The following is a 9,900-nucleotide window of genomic DNA, read 5'->3' on the forward strand; positions in this document are numbered from 1 at the left end:
CAGTAAAATACTACTTGAGTAAAAGTCTAAAAGTATTTGGTTTTAAATATACTTAAGAATCCAAAGTAAATGTAATTGATAAAATATACTTAAGTATAAAAATTTCAAAATCCTTATATAAGCAAACCAGATGGCACCATTTTCTTGTTTTTTTTTTATTTACGGATAGCCAGGGGCACACCAACACTCTGACATAATTTACAGTGGATGACCAGGGATGTTCTCTTGACAAGTGCATGAATTGGACCATTTTCCTGTCCTGCTAAGCATTCAAAATGTAATGAGTACTTTTACGTGTCAGGGAAAACGTATGGGGTAAAAAGTATAGTATTGTCTTTAGGAATGTAGTCAAAGTAAAAGTTGTCAAAAATATAAATAGTAAAGTACAGATACAAAAAAACGACTTAAGTAATCATTAAATCATTAAAATCCAGACGGAAAATATTTACACAAGAAGCCACCTAATATCACACAGTCAAACTCTTCAGTCATTTAGTAAAATCACCATTCTGCGTTTTCTCACCGTTAAACATCGCAGTGTACTTGAAAGTATTTTTACTTAAGTACTTTACACCACCGCTCAATTTAGATAATTTCCAAACTGCCACGTAGGGCTGCACGGATTTATTTTTAACCAAATGTTGCAATTGCGATTTGACTTGCGAGTTAGAGCAAAGCTGTTGGAATCATGGACATATAATGACTAATCTAATTCAATAGTTAGAATATAACAGTGGGCACTTTTAATGGTGTTGTTTGAGATGACAACGAATTCAAATGTTGTGTTGCGACAGTGTCGGAAAGTAAGTGTTGATACGTGTTTCCTAGGGGACCCTATAAGCTTTGGCTACATTGCATGTTTTTAGTTACTTCATGTTAACATGTTCTTACTTTGCATATTCCTCTTTGATTTAGAAGATACTGTTGCACAAACAACATGCTGATTTAGGTCTACACCATCACTGGTATTTTCAGGTTGTATTAGCTAGCTACGTTTGCTCTTACTCAGTACCTTTATTAGCTAGCTAGCTATTAGCCGGTAACAATTAGCGTCTCACTAGATTTAGGGCAACTTGCTAAGAAAATACAAACTAGCTGTTTGCTGATGTAAGAAACAAAAACCAATAGTGACATAGAACGCTAGTGGATTTATATTAAGAAGCAAAGTGAAAACAGCATTGTTATCCTCAACACTATTGCATTTGCTACATTGACCATGCAGACCGAACGCAAGTGTCTCGTGGTTGAAGAACATCAAATGTGCTCCTTGAGTGACAGGGGGCGTGGCTAGGTCGGCGGAAAGTGGCGCGGAGAGAGATGACTCAAGTAGCGAAGTAAACTAAAAATGGACATTACATATGGCGTATCACAATTAACAAACCAAGCATTCAAATACCGGTATAGAAGGTAGAGTAAAAACCCAAACCAGTCCCTGCATCAATACCGGTATATCAAAAGCTACCAGTTGAGGACTTGTGAGGCATCTGTCCTCTTGCTCAGTTGTGCACCGGGGCCTCCCACTCCTTTCTATTCTGGTTAGAGACAGTTTGCGCTGTTCTGCGAAGGGAGTAGTACACAGCGTTGTATGAGATCTTCAGTTTCTTGGCAATTTCTCGTATGGAATAGCCTTCATTTCTCAGAACAAGTATAGACTGACGAGTTTCAGAAGAAAGTTCTTTGTTTTGAGCCTGTAATCGAACCCACAAATGCTGATGCTCCAGATACTGACCTAGCAACGAAAACTCCATCGGGAGTACAATAAATTGTAGCCTTTTAAGTTTAGTTAACAGAAAATCATGTTCAACATTCATTGATTCTATTTAACAGGGTATGGGCTTATTTCAAAATGCATTACCAGGGTGGAGGAAATCTTCTAAGCGTTCATTAGTTCTATTGTTTAGGGGAAAGTCAAGTCCCGTACAATGCTTTAACCTTATCCATAAAAGGACCACTCTGAACATTCATCAGAATACTTTTTTCACCACTTACGTACGTCTACATGTGGGTGTGCTAGTTGTATATTATTATTATTTTTCTATTCTTACTTCATCAGTTCATCATAATAACCCTTATACATTTGTGTTACATCACAAATTCCTCATCTAGACTAGTGTTCTATTCATACAGGGGTTTAGATATTTACACTAACTCTGTTTAACAGCATATTCGGGAAATAGTTCTCTCTACTTTTATATCTCCATACATAATAACGTTATACATGAGACATGATGAGACATGTTATCCTCATATAATCTAAAGTCATGTTACCCTCGTTACTAATGAGACATGCTATCCTCATTTTTAACGAGACGTTATCCTCTGAGACGTGTTACGTATCTGATTTCCGAGACATGTTATACTCTACCTGTAGAGCCAACGGTGGTGTTGGACAGACCCCTAGATAACGTTACAGATCAGCTCACACAGAACTGGAAAAGTCAGCTCACACAGAACTGGAAAAGTCAGCTCACACAGAACTGGAAAAGTCAGCTCACACAGAACTGGAAAAGTCAGCTCACACAGAACTGGAAAAGTCAGCTCACACAGAACTGGAAAAGTCAGCTCACACAGAACTGGCTGTGGCATTCCTTCACCTCTTTCACACATGACAGCTCTCATTCACTCAATACTTAATAGCTCAATTTCAATCATTTTCTTATCCCCATTTCAATCTTATCTTAATAGTAATAATTGAAATCCATATATTCTCAAAATTTGAATCAGCTCTTGATGAATATTTTAAAATATATATATAAAAAAACTTTTACCCCTTCTTCTCCTCAATTTTGTGGTATCCAATTGGTAGTTACAGTCTTGTCTCATCGCTGCAACTCTTGTACAGAGCGTCCTGCGTCCTCCGAAACACAACCCAACCAAGCCGCACTACTTCTTGACACAATGCCCATTTGACCCAGAAGCCAGCCACACCAATGTGTCGGCGGAAACACTGTGCACTAGGCGACCATGTCAGTGTGCACTGTGCCCGGCCTGCCAAAGGAGGCACTAGTGCGCGATGGGACAAGGACATCCATGCCTGCCAAACCCTCCCCTAACCCAGACAACGCTGGACCAATTGTCTCCCGGTCGCGGCCGGCTGCGACCAAGCCTGGACTCGAACCCAGAATCTCTAAGTGCCTTAGACCACTGCGCCACTCGGGAGGCGCAATCAGCTCTTGTTATCCAAATACCAATCTTTCAGCTTAACATCCCATATCTCACAGTCACACAACTTTCACATCCACATTCACTTAGTACTATTCCCAAACACACTCGGTAATCGTTTTTCTTGCTGCTACTCACTATACATATAAATAACACCACGTACTCAAAAATACCTTGAGTTATTTATTAGTGGCTGCAGACCAGAAATAAATTTCTAAATGCCTAAAGACAGGTGTCAGCGGGGCTTTCCATGGTACCGTTACGCCCTCGCTCTAGTTTTCTCTTTAGGCTAGGTGTCCCGCTAGTGTTCCACTATGACAACATCCGGTAAAATTGCAGAGCGCGAAATTCAAAATACAAAAATCGGAATATTAAACATTCATGAAAATACAAGTGTCACACATCATTCTTTAGCTTAGAATCTTGGTAATCAAACCACTTTTTCCAATTTACAATAGGCTTTACGGCGAAAGCATAGCATTTCATTGTCTGTGGACAGCGCCCCGCATACACCTAGCATAAAAATATTTTCCAAACCAGCAGAGGTGTCACAAAAATCAGAAATAGCGATAAAATAAATCCCACCTTAGATCTTCCTCAGTTTGCAATCCCAATGGTCCCAGCTACACAACAAATGGTCGTTTTGTTCGATAAAGTCCTTCTTTATACCCCAAAAAAGTCAGTTTAGTTGGCGCGTTTGATTCAGTAATCCACCCGTTCAACCCATTCAACATGCAGACAAAGGAATCCCAGAAGTCCAAACAAGTCAAACAACGTTTCTAAACAATCCTCAGGTACCCTAATGTAAATAAATGATACAATTTAAGACGGAATGTATGTAGTATGTTCAATACCGGAGATAAATAATGAAGTGCGCGCCCTCATTCAAGCGTGCCACAAGACTATAGTCCTAATGAGGGACACCTTGGAAAAACTACAACTACTTGTTCATTTTTCAAAAAACAAGCCTGAATCCTTTTCTAAAGACTGTTGACATCCAGTGGAAGCTATAGGTACTGCAATCTGGGCGCTTTTTGGTTGGAAATTCAATAGGCCAACATAGGAATGACCTGGGAGCTCAAAAAAAAAAGAAATTCCGGATGGATTTTCCTCAGTTTTCGCTTGCCAAATCAGTTCTGTTATACACTATTTTAGTTTTAGAATCTTCAGAGTGTTTTCTATCCAATTCTACCAATTATATGCATATCCTAGCTTCTGGGCCTGAGTAACAGTCAGTTTACTTTGGGCATGTCAGACAGCCAAAATGCAGGATACTGCCCCCTAGCCCAGAGAGGCTAAAACTATTGAATAGTCTTCTCTCTTTAAGACTATGGGTACCTTTTATGCGTTACTCGCCTTGATTTTCTTTTTTGATCAGTTTAGTTTCTTTTTATACAGATTAATTTAAATTGACTTTCTGAAATCAGTTACCGTCCCTCAATTGTTTGTGGATGATGTCTCTCCTACTGGGCAGCTCACAGTAAGGGTCTGGGCGGGTCCTCGTCCATTTTTGGTCGGACGGGAATCATTGTTTATTTGTCAGTGCACTGGAGAGGTTCCAACCAACTCAATGCACCATAGTACACATGTCAATCAGAAGCTCTGAATGGGGGCCTCCCGGGTGGCGCAGTGGTCTAGGGCACTGCATTTACCACGAAAATTGGGGAGAAAAGGGGATAAAATAAATAAAATACATTTTAAAAAAGAAGCTCTGAATGGGCAGTCCCAGCAGATGTCTTATTTTTTATTTATCCATTATTTTACCAGGTAAGTTGCCTGAGAACACATTCTCATTTACAGTAACGACCTGGAGAATAGTTACAGGGGAGAGGAGGGGGATGAATGAGACAATTGTAAGCTGGGGATGATTAGGTAACTGCATGAGGGACAGCTTGGGAATTTAGCAAGGGGATCTTTAATGACCACAGAGAGTCAGAACACCTGTTTAACGTCCCATCCGAAAGACAGCACCCTACACAGGGCAGTATCAATCACTGCCCTGTGTCATTGAGATATATATTTAATTTTTTTGACCTGAGGAAAGAGTGCCTCCTACTGGCCCTCCAACACCACTTCCAGCAGCATCTGGTCCCCCATCTAGGGACCAACTAGGACCAACCTTGCTTAGCTTCAGAAGCAAGCCAGCAGTGGGATGCAGGGTGGTGTGCTGCTGGCTATATATGGCTATACACAGACAAGTTATATTTGCATGATTTAGCATAATTAATGAATCATTACCATTTTGTTTAATTCATGTGACCAACCAATACCTCACGAGGCTTCTCTCTAAGCTGAGACCTTGAAACTGAGATATCTTTAGTTCGTTCTCAAAACAAGGTCTATGCCTACTGCCAAATTGCAGCTACTGATAGAGAGGATTTGTTCAGTCAGCCACTTGCATTAGTTAGTTAGTTATCAGAAAAACACAAACATAAAAATTCCCTTACATGACTGAAGCAGGTTTTCCTCTAGGATTTTGCCTGTGCTTAGCTCCATCCCATTTCTTTTTATCCTGAAAAACTCCCCAGTCTTTGCCAATGTCAAGCATACCCATACCACGATGCAGCCACCACCATGCTTGAAAATAGGGCGGCAGTTACTCAGTTATGTGTTGTGTTGGGCCCAAACATAACGCTTTGTATTCAGGACAAAAAGTAAATTTCTTTGCCAACGTTCTTTCAGTTTTATAGTACCTTATTGCAAACAGGATGCATGTTTTGGAATATTTGTATTCTGTACAGGCATCCTTCTTTTCACTCTGTCAGGAGTGTTAAAATGGCGCCGGAAAAATGGCAGCAGTTTTACGGGCTCCCAACCAATTGTGTTTTTCTGCCTTATTTGTAACTTATTTTGTACATAATGTTTCTGCAATCATATCTTACGGCAAAAAAATAGCTTCTGGATATCAGGACAGCGATCACTCACCTCGGATTAGACAAATATTTTTTCTACAACAAAGATGACGCACAAGACATTCTCCAAACACCCCACAGGACCGCCATCCACGTTATTTGCAAAAGGAAGCGACGCAGGTATAGAGGACAAAGAGCCGGATGCCTGGTCAGGACCCGGCAAAGGCGACTGGGAAAGCTGCCGTTACCGTCAAAACTACTAACCAACGTGCAATCATTGGACAATAAATTAGACGAGGTACGATCACGAATATCCTACCAACTGGACATCAAAAACTGTAATATCCTGTTTCACGGAATTGTGGCTGAATGACGACATGGATATTCAGCTAGCGGGATACACGTTGCACCGGCAAGTAAGACGAGGGGGGGGGGGGGGGGTCTGTGCATATTTGTAAACAACAGCTGGGCACGAAATCTAAGGAAGTCTCTAGATTTTGCACGCCTGAAGTAGAGTATATTGTGATACATTGCAGGCCACACTATTTGCCTAGAGACTTTTCTTTTTTCTTTTTTTTTATCCCCTTTTCTCCCCAATTTTCGTGGTATCCAATCGCTAGTAATTACTATCTTGTCTCATCGCTACAACTCCCGTACGGGCTCGGGAGAGACGATGGTCGAAAGCCATGCTTCCTCCGAAGCACAACCCAACCAAGCCGCACTGCTTCTTAACACAGCGAGCCTCCAACCCGGAAGCCAGCCACACCAATGTGTCGGAGGAAACACCGTGCACCTGGCCCCCTTGGTTAGCGCGCACTGTACCCGGCCCGCCACAGGAGTCGCTGGAGCGCGATGAGACAAGGATATCCCTACCAGCCAAACCCTCCCTAACCCGGACGACGCTAGGCCAATTGTGCGTCGCCCCACAGACCCCCCCGGTCGCGGCCGGCTGCGACAGAGCCTGGGCGCGAACCCAGAGACTCTGGTGGCGCAGCTAGCACTGCGATGCAGTGCCCTAGACCACTGCGCCACCCGGGAGGCCTTTCTAGAGACTTTTCAGCTATACTTTTCGTGGCTGTTTAATTACCACCACAGATAGATGCTGGCACTAAGACTGCACTCAGTCAGCTGTATAAGGAAATAAACAAACAGGAAACCACTCACACAGAGGCGGCGCTCCTAGTGGTCGGAGACTTTAATGCAGGGAAACTTCAATCAGTTCTACCAAATTTCTATCAACATGTTAAATGTGCAACCAGAGGGAAAAAAAATATAGATCACATATACTCCACACACAGAGATGCGTACAAAGCTCTCCCTCGCCCTACATTTGGTAAATCCGACCACAACTCTATCCTCCTGATTCCTGCTTACAAGCAAAAATTAAAGCAGGAAGCACCAGTGACTCGGTCTATAAAAAAGTGGTCAGATGAAGCAGGTGCTAAAATACAGGAATGTTTTGCTGTCACAGACTGGAACATGTTCCGGGATTCTTCCGATGGCATTGAGGAGTACACCACATCAGTCACTGGCTTTATCAATAAGTGCATCGAGGACGTTGTCCCCACAGTGACTGTACATACAGTTGGGAGAACAAGTATTTGATACACTGCCGATTTTACAGGTTTTCCTACTTACAAAGCATGTAGAGGTCTGTAATTTTTTTATCATAGGTACACTTCAACTGTGAGAAACGGAATCTAAAACAAGAATCCAGAAAATCACATTCTATGATTTTTAAGTAATTCATTTGCATTTTATTGCATGACATAAGTATTTGATCACCTACCAACCAGTAAGAATTCCGGCTCTCACAGACCTGTTAGTTTTTCTTTAAGAAGCCCTCCTGTTTTTCACTCATTACCTGTATTAACTGCACCTGTTTGAACTCGTTACCTGTATAAAAGACACCTGTCCACACACTCAATCAAACAGACTCCAACCTCTCCACAATGGCCAAGACCAGAGAGCTGTGTAAGGACATCAGGGATACAATTGTAGACCTGCACAAGGCTGGGATGGGCTGCAGGACAATAGGCAAGCAGCTTGGTGAGAAGGCAACAACTGTTGGCGCAATTATTAGAAAATGGAAGATGTTGAAGATGACGGTCAATCACCCTCGGTCTGGGGCGCCATGCAAGATCTCACCTTGTGGGGCATCAATGATCATGAGGAAGGTGAGGGATCAGCCCAGAACTACACGGCAGGACCTGGTCAATGACCTGAAGAGAGCTGGGACCACAGTCTCAAAGAAAACCATTAGTAACACACTACGCCGTCATGGATTAAAATCCTGCAGCTCACGCAAGGTCCCCCTGCTCAAGCCAGCGCATGTCCAGGCCCGTCTGAAGTTTGCCAAAGACCATCTGAATGATCCAGAGGAGGAATGGGAGAAGGTCATGTGGTCTGATGAGACAAAAATAGAGCTTTTAGGTCTAAACTCCACTCGCTGTGTTTGGAGGAAGAAGAAGGCTGAGTACAACCCCAAGAACACCATCCCAACCGTGAAGCATGGAGGTGGAAACATCATTCTTTGGAGATGCTTTTCTGCAAAGGGGACAGGACGACTGCACCGTATTGAGGGGAGGATGGATGGGGCCATGTATTGCGAGATCTTGGCCAACAACCTCCTTCCCTCAGTAAGAGCATTGAAGATGGGTCGTGGCTGGGTCTTCCAGCATGACAACGACCCGAAACACACAGCCAGGGCAACTAAGGAGTGGCTCCGTAAGAAGCATCTCAAGGTCCTGGAGTGGCCTAGCCAGTCTCCAGAACTGAACCCAATAGAAAATCTTTGGAGGGAGCTGAAAGTCCGTATTGGCCAGCGACAGTCCCGAAACCTGAAGGATCTGGAGAAGGTCTGTATGGAGGAGTGGGCCAAAATCCCTGCTGCAGTGTGTGCAAACCTGGTCAAGAACTACAGGAAACATACGATCTCTGTAATTGCAAACAAAGGTTTCTGTACCAAATATTAAGTTCTGCTTTTCTGATGTATCAAATACTTATGTCATGCAATAAAATGCAAATGAATTACTTAAAAATCATAGAATGTGATTTTCTGGATTTTTGTTTTAGATTCCGTCTCTCACAGTTGAAGTGTACCTATGATAAAAATTACAGACCTCTACATGCTTTGTAAGTAGGAAAACCTGCAAAATCGGCAGTGTGTCAAATACTTGTTCTCCCCACTGTACATACCCCAACCAGAAGCCATGGATTACAGGCAACATTCGCACTGAGCTAAAGGGTAGAGCTGCCGCTTTCAAGGTGCGGGACTCTAACCCGGAAGCTTACAAGAAATCTTGCTATGTCTTGCGACAAACCATTAAACAGGCAAAGCGTCAATACAGGGCTAAGATTGAATCATACTACACCGGCTCTGACGCTCGTCTTATGTGGCAGGGCTTGCAAACTATTATAGACTACAAAGGGAAGCACAGCTGCGAGCTGCCCAGTGACACGAGCCTACCAGACGAGCTAAATCACTTCTATGCTCGCTTCGAGGCAAGCAACACTGAGGCATGCATGAGAGCATCAGCTGTTCCGGACGACTGTGTGATCACGTTCTCCGTAGCCGACGTGAGCAAGACCTTTAAACAGGTCAACATACACAAGGCTGCGGGGCCAGACGAATTACCAGGACGTGTACTCCGGGCATGTGCTGACCAACTGGCAGGTGTCTTCACTGACATTTTCAACATATCCCTGATTGAGTCTGTAATACCAACATGTTTTAAGCTGACCACCATAGTCCCTGTGCCCAAGAACACAAAGGCAACCTGCCTAAATGACTACAGACCCGTAGCACTCACGTCCGTAGCCATGAAATGCTTTGAAAGGTTGGTAATGGCTCGCATCAACACCATTATCCCAGAAACCCTAGACC

This window comes from Salvelinus fontinalis, chromosome 40 (assembly GCF_029448725.1).
Source record: "Salvelinus fontinalis isolate EN_2023a chromosome 40, ASM2944872v1, whole genome shotgun sequence".
NCBI lineage: Eukaryota > Metazoa > Chordata > Actinopteri > Salmoniformes > Salmonidae > Salvelinus > Salvelinus fontinalis.